The sequence below is a fragment of the Corvus cornix genome, chromosome 2, assembly GCF_000738735.6.
Source record: "Corvus cornix cornix isolate S_Up_H32 chromosome 2, ASM73873v5, whole genome shotgun sequence".
NCBI classification, from domain to species: domain Eukaryota; kingdom Metazoa; phylum Chordata; class Aves; order Passeriformes; family Corvidae; genus Corvus; species Corvus cornix.
The window spans coordinates 44,046,578-44,058,989 of record NC_046333.1 but is presented as its reverse complement, the minus strand read 5'-3'; positions in this window follow the sequence as shown (position 1 = coordinate 44,058,989).

Genomic DNA, 12,412 nt, shown 5'->3' with positions numbered 1-12,412 from the left:
CTCATCTAACTAGAAATCTTTTTTATCTTTTTTCTTGCTACAGTGCTATAATAGTGTTGATAAATATTGAGAAAAACTGGCTTCAGCTCCACTGTTCTTTCTGTCTGCCAGGACATGTCCAGCTTCAGTTTGCTGGGTGATCTGCAAACTTTGTTGGCAGGTGGCCTGTATAGTATTGTCCACAGTTTGGGCCTGCTCTTTTCACACTCATTTTACATCCAGGATTTAGAGGGCTTCCCAGAAGTTATCTTTGATTGTCTGACACTGTGCAGGCAGCGTACTAACAATCACGTTTAATGGTAGGTTTTCAATTAATGCTTCTTATTCAGTGATCTAGTTGCCAAAGGCTGTTTGTTTTATTAATTCTGTGGAAAATCTGCCCTGATCATTTGCCTGAGTCTATTCAGTACCTAAACTGTGAAATCAATTTTAATAGGCCTTAAGGGATATGCACATAACCCATTGTATAACCCCGAGTGTGTCTGATTCCCAGATGAGCTAAATCACGCCCATTAGTTTGTGGCTAATATTTTGTTTGATAAAGTAGGTATCATGCATTTATGATCCAGAAAAGCAAAGTGCCTTAAGTTTCTACGGATTCAGTTAACACACAAACTGTTGAGTGCTGAAACAGATCCGTGCTTTTGGCAGATCAGCTGGAGGCATCTGTATCACACTGATGCTGGTTTCTATCAGCCTTCTGACTCCAGATGTGTTTGAACCTAGAGGTATTTGAAGTTTTCTGTCTTTCCAGGACAAGCAAAGTGGCTTCTTTGGGTTGCCCCATGCATAGACATTCAGGAGACAGTCCGGGGAACTGAGTACCTGACACCTCTCAAATCACTGAATACCCTACAGGATTGCTTACAGATGAAGAGGCTTGTTCCATTGCATTTGGCCAAACATTCTTCTCTAAAGTATCCAAATACTTGGGCCTTTAGCTTCTGGAATTAGTGACCAACTTTCTCCACTTGCAACACTGCCCAGCACAACCAAGTGTAGGAAGTTTACACACCAGTACTTGGACACCTTGCAGTGGCCTTCCCAGAGAAAGGGTTACATTTCCTTTCTGCCTGGCTGAGAAGCTGAAACTGCGCAGAGAATCTGAATTAAAGATAACTCAGGTCACAAGGAGGTGGTGCCAAATTAAGATTGCACATATTAGACATTTCAGCTGAGAGGGCTTAGTCAGAGGAAGGCACACACCTGTAATGGTAACTGTTTTCCTGTTATAGCTGCAGTCTTTGTGTCTGCAGGCTCTCCTGGGTTCCACACAGGTACTGCAGTTCCCACAGGTTTCCTCTTCATGCGTGGTCAGCAGTAACACATCACTTTGTGTAACCAGGGCTCTGGTCACTGCCAGAAGGCAGAATGATGCATGTGAGTTTTCTTTTATCGGTAGCTTTTGGAGCAATCAGTCACGGTTTTCTAAAAACTGCCTCAAGTGAGAATCAGTCCTGCTATTAGTAATTCGATTTCAAGGTGAGCTCATGGTCATGGCAAGTTCCCAGCACAGTAATTACTTGGGGTGCTTAAGAGCAATGAGAACTCCTGGAGAATTTGATAGAGTACTAATTATATCAGAAAGGTTTTTAATGATTACTTTCTGTATAAAGATGGGGGAACAACATAAGGCATATATTCTGCATATATCCTGAGTGTTGGCAAATAAATTTTCCTTGCATGAGGGGCCCCATGGGTGCTCTACCAAGAAATATCTCAGCACTCACATGAGTGAGTCAACAAGCGACTGCACCTCAGTTAGGGCACTACCCAAATTCTGTACCTCTCTACACCATGTACTTTTATATAAAAATATCCTCTGGAATCTGTGAAGTTTAACACATTCTTGTGTTATAAACACACATTATTTATAAATTATTTCACTTACGAGTTTGACACTTCATAAAGTATAATTTCTGAAAAGATGAACACTTTCGAGAGGATCTTCTCTTTGAGGAGAAGTGTAAATAGTCATATGTTGGCATTACAAAACTAAGCCTTTCATTATATTAGAATTATCTGGAATCCAAACACAGTAGTCCTGAATTTGCTCTATTCTTCAAAAGGACAAGGAATATATCCCTTGCACAGCAAATAATGCGAAGTCCAATTCCTAAGCCTCTTTTTATAGTCAATTGACTTCTTCCCTGGCCTGAGGACATTTGGTGATGAGTGATAATCTAACTACTACAGATCTTCATTCCTAAAAAAAAAAACCCTTCTAACTTTGATGTACTTACTGGTTTTCAGTTTTTTCATGGCATTTGGTAAACACTAAGACTGGAGAGGTCCACTCTTGGTCTTCGGTAACCGGGCACCTCAGTCAGTATGAGGTGCCTCATCTGCACAAAAGCTGAGCTCTTTCTCCTGCTGCCAAAGAAAACTGCAGCAGCTCCATTTACTTCAGGGAAGTTGGAAATATGGAGCATCTTCTGGAAGTTCAAGCTGCTTATATCCAATGCATGTATGTAGGCTTAGAAATTTTGGCCAGAACACCTGACTTTTTTTTGTTCATCTGCACCTGATCTCGTGCAACTGGTGAGACTGTGTCGTAAGGGAGAGGTGCCATTGCACAAACTGACACATATTTGTGCAAGAACAACCATGGGAAGAAACACCTGCATTCCACCAGTCTCAGCAAGCCATCTTAATACCATCTGTGAAGTTTTTTGAGCTACAGATGGTCTGTGATTTTTAAGAGAGCTCCTTCTTGCCAGGACACAGTGTTTGAAACACTGCCCGTAGCAGCATTTGCTTGTCCACTGCTGTAGCGCAATACACGGACGTGCCCCTTGATTCCCAGAGCAATTCCATGTGTATGGACAATTCTGTCTCGTAGTCTTTTAGCAAACTTACTGATGGCAGTTCTCCCTCCAAAGTGAAGGGAGTGATGTGAGCTGCATGTCATGACCACTGAAGCCTGTTCACCACAAAGCAGAGAGGTCTGGCACAGTAGCACAGAGCAGACCCCAATGAGGAACCCTTTCAGGCACTGGGAAGGAGGGCCAGTAGATTTGAGATTATCCAGGTAGTTTGCTGAGGTAAAATACATTGCTCTTCCTTAGTTTAAGACAGTGTGATGTTATTCAGTGCTTAAGCATTACATCTGTTGTCTCTTTTTTTTCTCACCTTTAATTATCCTCCCTAAAAATGACAGTGTTGAAGACTACTCTTTTTTGCCAATAAATAAATCTAACATCCATTTTAGTACTTTACGTACATTCTTACCCAAGAAATAAAGAAAGAAAAGTTCCAGCATCATCCTAGATGAAACTGACATGTTTAGCATGCTAGTCAGCATTATTAACTTCAGCAGTTTTCAGAAGTGATAAAATCAAATTCCCACAAAAATAAAATACTGGCTGTCATTTCTTAGTGACTGTTTTTTTCTGATTTAGGAACTAGATTATGTAGAACAGATGGGGCCAAATGTTGCTCTCATTTACATCAGCCTAAGTCAATTTATTTCAATGACAGCAGTTCCTAGCAGAGTTATAAGAGACATCTCTTTTTGGAGCTCCTGGAACATCACAGCTCAATAGCAAAAAAAAGCAAAGGAATGCTTACAAACATCTTTGGTTAAACAACCAGTAAAATGAGACTATTTAGGAAGTATATGGTGCTGTGACTTAAAGTATGTTATCACCAGCAGTCTATGAAGATGGGATATCAAAACCCAGGTAAATACAGTAAATAATTCAGAGAGTAATGGTAGTGCACTGAAGAGCATCAGGAAAAAAAAATAAAGCCACCAAACAGAACCAGAAATATCACAGAGTACAGACAAGGAAGACTTCTTCTTCAACTTGAACATATGTTCTAGTTTTATACAGCGAGCAGTTTCTTTTACCTCTTTAATATGAACACAGAATTTCTACCAATGTGTGTATGTGTATGTAGGTGTATAAATGTACATGGAAAAGTAGTACCACCTCTTAAAAATGTAACTGGGGTTTTAATATAAATATTGCTCGGTGACTATGTCATGAAACAAATCCATTTATTTTATCAATATTTATGTGGCTGATCTTCTGAATATGACCTGCACACAGCTGAACAGGTGCATTTTCTTCATGTTCATGTTTGCTGGTGGCTGTTTCAGGCTTGTCTGTTTCTAAGGACCAGGTATTGGAGGAAAGCAAAAGCATGGAGTCAAAGGAGGAACACAATGGATTTATAAGCTTGGCACAGGAAAGCTGGGAAATCTGCTTGACTGAGGATATCTACTGTTGTGGCCTGAAAAAACACACATTACATGCCCACATGTACATTACATGCCCACATGTACATCACATGGCTGCAGTGCAGCCCAGCTCTGCCAGACAGGACTCCCAGAGCGTGTAACACTGACCCACGCCCTTCAGAAGGGATTTATCTAGGGACATACAGTAGGTAGTTTCCTGGGGTGCAAACCAGAATCGCTAAAAAAAAGCAGCCAGTTGCAGTGAAAATACAGGAAATGTCCCATGATATCCCCAGGAGCAGACCTGAGCTCTACACATTGCAGGATGGCCAACACCATGGCCTGGGTACATCATATGGGAGCATCAGCATGGGGGCTCACAGGACCACATCAAGGCAGTGCTGGTGGGAACTGCATGTCCCTGCAGCACAGTGGGAAGGAGTAACCATCCTGAACAGAAGAAGCCTTCTCCATTTTCAGCGGAATGAAGCTATTCAGAGAAACTGTTTCTGGGGAGAATGTACTTCTGTCCAGGCAATATTCCGTGTGTGCTGGATTTCACACACGATTTGTCAGACACAGGCAGGTATCTTAGATCAGCCCAGCCAGTGTTGTCAGCATCTGCCTCACATCCAGCCAAAAAGCCCTTAGTCCCTACACTCACATGTCTAGTTAAAAAGGTGGCTCCCCTCGGGGACCTGCCTCACCAGCACAGCCCTGTCACTGGTGTGTCTCCCTCCACCTGGCCCAAGCTGACGATCAGACGACCTGGTCAGTGGGTGTGGGATGGGATTCAGTGGAAACAAGCTTCCCCCATTACTCTCACTTCCCCTTTGCCAGCCACAGAGGTTTTGAGTTATTCCTGTCTATTGCACCAAAGCGCAGATTATTAGCGGATGTGTCAGCCTGTAATTTGTTTCACAATGTGAGCCCGCATGCCTGAGTGGTTCTGTTCCCCTTTCTTTCAACAGAGCCAGTCCATCCTTTAATTCAATTACAGCCTTTTATAGCTGGCTTCCTTGCAGATCCCCAGCAAACCATCGTCTTTGCTTTGCAGATGATAAGGATACTAGCACCCTGTATTCTCAAGCTCAATTTTTATGCAAGCTACAAAGATAAGGGGACTGTGTTTTTTCAATGAACACACTCTGATCCTCTGAGGTGAAGAGCTCTTGTCCTGCTCCAGAAAGCCCCCTTTGCTTTAGAGGAAAGAAATGCTCCTCAGTGTGTGCTCAGCACTCACAAGTCCCCACAATTAAGTCATTTCCTGAAGGCCACTAAGTGAATCAGAAGTAGTGCCAAGAACTTAATGCGGCTTCCTGAATCCATCCCCTGCTAACCATGAGAATAAAACCATGCTCTGTTTATGCAGAAATTAAATGTCACTGAAGTTTTACTATGGCATGATTGCATTCCATTTGTAATTAATTTTTCTCTCAGCTCTCCTTTCCACACTTTTCATCTGGAGCATTAATTTCCTCATTGAAGCTGCATGTTTTCTAGAGGTCCCGATGGGACTATTGCAGCCGCTGGCCAGATTTGGGCCCTGAGGGGCTTTGTGTGCCAGCATCCCCCTCTCCTCCAAAGGAGAGATCACCTTCTCCAGTCTCTTCTGTCTTTCTCATAGACCCTGCACTGGATTTGTCTGGGGTCCTGCTTCAGGAAAGAGTAGGCTGAAAAGGAAAGAGGACACCCTTCTCCTCATCTCTCTATGAAATAAGGGTCTCCTAAAGACAGGGTCCACAGCCAAAACTAGGGGCTGCTCTTAGGCAAAGTCTTCTCTCCTCTGTCAAAACAAGGGAATAGACTCTTGCAGAATCTACTTCCTGGAGAAGGGCTAAGATTCAGGGTTGGGGAGAGATTCAATGTCTTGCAGTCCAGAAATTGAACTGGGGTGACCTCAGCTATAGTGGTCTAGACCCAAGCAACATAAGGGAGTACTGCTGAGCTGGTGTTTATGTCATTTCCACCCCCATCTCTCTAGCATATGGCCTTTTCTTCTCCTATTTGCTATCAGAACTGATACTGGCTATATCAGACTCTCAGAGGAGCTTTTCCTGTCACTGTACTATTTGACTTTTCCCACCTATGGCTGCTCATCCAGTACTGTAAGATCCCTGTTTCTGAAACCACACTAGTTTGCATGCTCCCATCCAACTGAAAATGAATCCACATCCCATCTGCTGGCATTTGTTCCACACACTGCTGTGCTGAGACTCCTGTGTCACCCACGGAACTGCTATCACCCCCTAGGGCTTGTTGTCTCTTCCAAGGGACCACAAGCCATGGCAGTACTGGTCCCCAAATACACAATGTTGGCTGGGGACGGGAGTTTGCTCAGTCTGTGCAGCTCATGTTTTTTACATAGTCTGTCAGAGATTCACATCACTTTCTGCCTCGGGTCTGCTGCCAGGTCTCAGAGAACTGCCCGCTCTCTGAGAGCTTCACCGCAGCTGGGGACTTTCCTCTCGGGCTATGTTTTGATGATCTTGTCGAGGGTTTAGCCTTTACAGAGTGTTTTGATGTACAAACTCATCCTAGTCTCCTACCAAGAGTTCAACATTTTCCCAAAATGACAGCGTTGGCTCATTGGGCCAATCCTTGCCCGTGCTTTCACCATCCTTTTGGTTTGCCACTTACAAACATATTGCTCACGATTCATGGGCTGCCACTGCCACTCAAATGCCCATAATACAGTTTTGTATCTAGCTGCATTCTCTTAAATTAAGTGGAAACTTTCACAATCATCAAATGCTTTAGAGAAAACAATGGTCAGAGATTAGACTAGTTTGACTTAACTATCTTTATTTTGGCACCCATTGCTTGCAGTTAGAGATTGAGTCACTGTTTAAACTCTGCAGCAGATCTTTATATCCCAGAGAATTGTAGCCCTGGAAGGCAGAAAGTTTCAGGGAATATTCTAGCTTCCTTTTAATCCTGGTTCCCTGTATTGCTCAGCAATTACCCCAAACCCTGAGTTCTGAGCTCCCAGACTGCTTCCCCAGTTCAAGTTATAAGCAGTTGCAGCCTCAAGCCTGGCCCAAGGGGAATCTCTTCACTCTGTGGGCATCAGCCCTGACTGACTCTTGCATAGACCTCTCGGGAGTGCAGTCCCCTCACAAAGGCAGGCCCACAAAAAAACTCCTTGAAAAGCAGAGGTCAACACTGTTATCAGTCTCAAGGAAGGAACATGGGACCTTTCACATAGATTAAATACAGAACAGTGAGTAGAAATGTGTAGATTCAGCACAAACAGTGATTTTCTGCTCTCACGAGATGGGAGGGGGGAGTAATTTCCAAGGAGGTTATGTTAGTATTCACAATATCAGCTCTATTTCAAAGAGATCTTCCTAGGTGTAAATAAATGCATTGATAAGACGAAATTCAAAGCCAAATGACAGCCCCAAATCCATAGATTCTTCCCTCCTCCCCCAAGAAAATAAAAAATAGTACACACTGTACACCAATCTGTTTCTTGGAAAACTGGCATATTGCAACACCCAGGGCTGGCTCAGATGCTTCCATAGCAGCCAGACTCTTGCAAACTCGAGCAGTGATTGCTGAGGATAGCACCAGGCTTTTCTCCATGGCAATGCAGACCACTTCTGCTCAGCCATCTGTCTTATCCATCACCTTTTAAATTTCACTGCTGTCCTTGTGCATGCAATTCTGACATTTCATATGCAAGTGTGCTGCATACAAATCCCTAGTGCAGGATTTCTCTGTATAACTCCAGGTGCTGTTCAGAGATTTTATTTAAATGAAGTAATACATGTATTATCATCACAGTAAAGATTATAAGAACTTGCTTTTTTTTGCTTTTTTTTTTCACACTGACTAAGCCAGTTCAATTTTATTTAAGGTTACTTAAGAGACGAAAAATGACAGGCTTGCTTACTGAAATGTATTCTATTTTTTGTATAGGCACCACTCAGGCTGTTAATTCTGCTCCTGGATGCTAAGGAGTTACATAATGATGATAATTACCTTGCATTTCTATGGTATTTTCATGTCATGAGCGTGTTCTGTGAGCTGAACATGGAAATAAATGGAAATGCCACCATTCCTAGGGATTTTAAAGCTACTGTCAGTGCTAGATAGATAATAAGGAATGATAACCTATGTAAAAGAAATCCTTTGGGCAGGCTTGTTTGGGATGCAGGCAGCTACAGAGCAGCTACTTTCACATGAAATTTTTGGGATTTACTTAAAGCTGCTGCTCTTGGAATCACGGAATTACAAAGTTTTTACTGGAAATATCTCTCTTTTGATCTGCAATTCAGAAAAGCTTGAACATAGGAAACTCAGAAACTGGAAAACAAAGGGAGGCAATCCCTGCTGTATTCACTTTAAGGCAGTGTTGTGATTTGAGAAGGAAGGGGAGGCTGCACCCCCTGTTTTCAGTACATGAAGTCAGCAGGCACAGTTTTTGACATGCTGACTGCAACTTGTCACAAAGACAAGATGCAGCCTATGTTAATTAATAGAGGTCTGGCAATCTCTACTCACAGAGCTTCCAGTGATCTGTATTTTCAAACAACAGATCTGACTCTGATCTTTGCTCTTAGTAATGAATCATGCGACACCTGAAACCTGGGAGTGTAAAGCACCTGACTCCATTTCTTACAGCCTGTGGCCATATTGTTAATAATTCTTTGCTTTTACTGATAGTTTGCATTAAATTTCTCTTCTATGAAATGTATTGGAGAGTTCTTCGGGGCCCTCAAGAAGCAAAATGTTCTCTAGATCTGCCATGGCATAGGTTTTTGGATATCAGACTATATGGGAAAACCCATCCAAATTTATCAAAGATGTGAAATTGTGGAGGATTAATTTACAGAATCATAGAATCTTTTAGGTTGGAAAAGACCTTTAAGATCATGGTCAAGACCAGTTGTTAACCCAGCACTACCAAGTCCCAGCACTACCACAAACAGACATCTCTTAAGTGCCACATCTACACATAAATGTGGATAATGTTTAACCACATTAAACTCCCATAGGGATGCTCCTACTTAAACTAGTTCCATTTGACTAAGTTCATTTTCTTTGTGAAGGATTTAAATAGAGTCACAGTGCAGCCACTTTAGTTTAGAATGGGATTAGAGCAGGCTCAAATCAGCTTCTTCCTCTCTCTCTCTGAAGCATGGCCCTCAGTGTAATGATTCACACACAGAAGTCCATGCTCTTCCACAGCTCTTCCTGCAATTTCAGTGCATCTTTTTCCCCCTCCATTCAGGAAAAAATAGTGAATGGACCAGGTAGCCACAAAAGGCACAGCACTTGAACACAGAAAACTGACATCTAGCCTGCCTGCACGTCTCTCTCTGACTCAGCAGCCCAGAGAAGGAGACCTTTCAGTTTGTGGTATTTATTTGTTCATGTCTGGAATGTGCTGCTTTTCATGAGGGAACGTCAGACTGCCCAGGCCTTTTCCAACCTTTACAGGTGGGCAGAGTCCAAATGCCATCAGACCTTTTACAGCCCTCCCAAAGGGGTTTAATGCAGAGGATGTCCCAACCTTTTACATCTGAGCCCCCTCGAGTTTATTGGTGTCACCCCTGACAAAAGAGGACAAAGTGAAAGGGAGCCAGGAATTGCAGAAATGCTGGCCCATTGTGCAGAACTTGCAAATGCTAATCAGGCTTTAGAAAAATGCAGTAAGTTATGGCTGATCCAGCATAAAGGGAGAAAAAATGAAGATATCAAGCACTGTCTGTCTTCTTTCCAAGCTGTGTGTTTTGTTTACTCATATGAGGGCCACTGAGCAAAATGGGTGGCGATTTTGCTTGTTTCTTTCTTTTTTACACTTAAAGGATGACTTGGCAGCAGGGTTTGATTTGAAGAAAAAAATCCAAGTGAGTACAATCTAGATGATTAATTCTATTATAAGCAATGATTACTTAAACTGGCAGGCTTAAAAATTCTGAGGGTGTCACTTTATTATTTATAATTATCTAATGTTGCAGTGCCTTCTCCTTTACTTTTCTTGCCACTTGAATGAAACTGGAATCCAAAATTTCAAAGCTAAAGCATTTGAAAGGAATTTTAGGGGGAAAGGGAAGAAGATTTGCATCTGATTTTGTTTTATTTGCAGTCCAATCAAATCCATAAAGGCCCTGCTCTGAGATTCCCATTTAAAAGGAACTGACATCCTGAGAAAGCAAGATGTGTGAATGTTAATATTTTAAATCTAAACTTGAACCACAGCCTACATTTGACCTTGACTCAAAACATTTAAAGCTCCTTTGCCTCAGTCCATTGCCATGCGCTGCACATTTAGCCAGTATCTCTCCTGGCACAAGTTGTGTTTCCGTGTCCCATTTACTTTGCTTTTCCAGCAAATTATCGTTCTTTTCCCTATCTATAAAAAAGGTCAGAAAGGAGAATTACAGTGCGTAGGAAATCAGCATTACTTCCTTTTGCATTTGCAGCCAGCTGCCAAGCACAATAAACACATTCAGTGCCAGCTCGGCTCCCTTCCCCGCCCACACCTCTCCCACACCTGGCCAAAGAAAGAAGAAAAACAGCTAAAGGGAAAATATTCTGGAGTTCGGGGGAGGATGCCCGGCCGGGAGCGTGTTGTTTCCACGCTGAACAGCAGAGGGGAGCAGCAGAACGGCGTCTGTCCGGCTGCTCAGGGGCTGCCAGGACCAGCACCGGGGACGGCCCCGGTACCACTGGCTCCCCAATACTGGGGAGACCCTAAATCCTCTCATGCACTAAAATGTAGCATTAAATATGTCTCCTAAATGGCAACAAAGCACATGTATTCAAGAAGGGGCTATAGGTTTTCCCATTATTAACTCTGCATTACACCCTAAATGGTCCAGATCCGCAGAGATGTCTAGCACCTCACTCTCACTCTTTTGGAGTGGTGTCCACAGCCCTTTGAACGTGTATCAGCTGGTATTTCCCTAGGATAAATATGTATGAGCAAATGACACAGCCAACGACATTCAATCAAATCCAAGCTGGCATATAAGAGACCCTGGAAATAAGTTCAGATTGAGAAAAATATATAGTATTGTTGTAGTTTTGTATAGGAAATGTGGGAGCTGACCCACCAAAAGAGAGCAGAAACCACTGGAACTGGCCTATACTGGGGCTGCAAGCCAGGCCTGCAAGGAAGCATTCAGCCTGGGAAAAACTCATGACAAGGGCTTAAATTCATGAAACAAAGGATGAGGAAGCCTTTTAAGAAGGCTGAAGACTGCAAATATCAGCCTCCTCCTGGGTTATATGCAAAGCCTAGAAAAGAGGTTGCCTTGAAAGTCACCTGGTCTTCATATGGACCAGCACACAGACCTTTTAGCTACCTGCTGAATAGCCTTGGCATAACACCAAGCTGTGTATGATTTGTAAGCAGATAGTCTGGAAAATGTAATGTAATGCAGGTTACCTCAGGAGTGGGGCTCACTATAGCAAACACAGGGTTTGCCATGTGATCACATCCACTGCACATTGTGGTACATGTGCCTGGAGCGGCACATGAAAGAAGTGGGCTCCTTCAGACACAAGTGTTGAGCAGGGGTACAGGTGGCATGTGCCTAAATAAAACCATTCCTGCTCTGAGGTTTGTCTGGGAAACCAGCCAAAGACCCTGCACATGTAATAGTAGATATGCATTTGTCCCTAAATTGAAAAGCCTAAATTTAAAGTCCCTAAATTGATTTGCCCCTAAATTAAAAGCCTAATTTTAGGCAGAACTGAAAGAAAAGGGACCCTGGTGAATGGCTTTTCCTGGAACAACAAAGAAACCCAGGATCTCAGAGCTGTCCTTCTGAAGTTAAACCATGTTCCTGGAAGGCACAGCAAATTTGGAGGTCTAGGGAACTTGCTGGATGACAGGAGCTGAAAAGGCAGTTTTGAGTCTCCCAGGAAGGCACGATCCATTAGCTGAACTGCTGCTAGGGACATACGAGGAGATGTGAGTGCCAAGTCACATCTATTGGATCACATATTCCAAGCTATAGCTGCACACTTGAATGTGTGCTTGCATCTGCACACGTGTACATTGCGTATCTAGCTCAACTAGGAGCTGAGATGATGACCAGCCTCAAAATTTGAGAAGTCTTTGGGATAAGAAACTGTAGAAGTTCTCATGTCTGTGGTGAGTCTGTGAACTCAAATGCAGAAGTTACTTGGAGGGTCATCTTACCCAAATTAACCCTTTAGTAGATCAACTCCTTCAAATACGCCATTCTGGCAACATATGGCACAATA